The 678-nt window shown below is 33.2% G+C and overlaps 1 pseudogene; it reads left to right on the forward strand.

The window, feature by feature from the left end:
* The first annotated feature begins 241 nt into the window (after window positions 1–241).
* On the forward strand, window positions 242–418 carry LOC131187282 (U2 spliceosomal RNA; annotated as a pseudogene).
* Window positions 419–678: the final 260 nt, after the last annotated feature.

Raw genomic sequence — 678 nt, forward strand, 5'->3', positions numbered from 1 at the left:
TTAATTTTTTTGTCCATTTTTCTATCTGTATTTTTTCAAACCAGCTTAACCCTAATTTTTCAATAATTTCTTTATTCCTCCTTTCATTTTCTAAAACTTTTAACCAATCTCTAATAGTTTCTATATTTTCATCTTTAATCACTTCATTACGTCTTATATTATTTTTAATCGGCCAATTTCCAATTGTCTTCCCCAAAAAGATTATATCCGGAATTAAAATTTTAACAAATTTATTCCACATTTTACTTCTCGGCCTTTTGGCTAAGATCAAGTGTAGTACCTGGCATACTTCTTTCTTACCTTCCCTTTATCATGTTAGATAGAAAACACAGTTGATCAGCCTGAAGCCCTACAGATATGCTGTTTATCTTCTTAAATATGCCAAGAGCAACAGCTTTCTGGACCTTGTCTATATTTTAAAGCACCCCTTCTTCTACACTGATTAGTTTGGCAGAACACATAGTAGGTGACAGTACAACTTAAGGTATGAAAGCAGATTTACTGGCAACGATCTCTGATTTGCATTTAGGAACAAAATATACTGGCAGATAGCAAAAAGTAGTTGGATGAAATTCAGGATTCAACCAAATCCTGATTGGCTGAGAAGTACATGAAGATTTATTTGAACAGTACATTATGACATATTGGAAAGTAACTGGCACCCAGCAGAAGTTGTTG

This window comes from Ahaetulla prasina, unplaced genomic scaffold (genome assembly GCF_028640845.1).
Source record: "Ahaetulla prasina isolate Xishuangbanna unplaced genomic scaffold, ASM2864084v1 Contig169, whole genome shotgun sequence".
Taxonomy (NCBI): domain Eukaryota; kingdom Metazoa; phylum Chordata; class Lepidosauria; order Squamata; family Colubridae; genus Ahaetulla; species Ahaetulla prasina.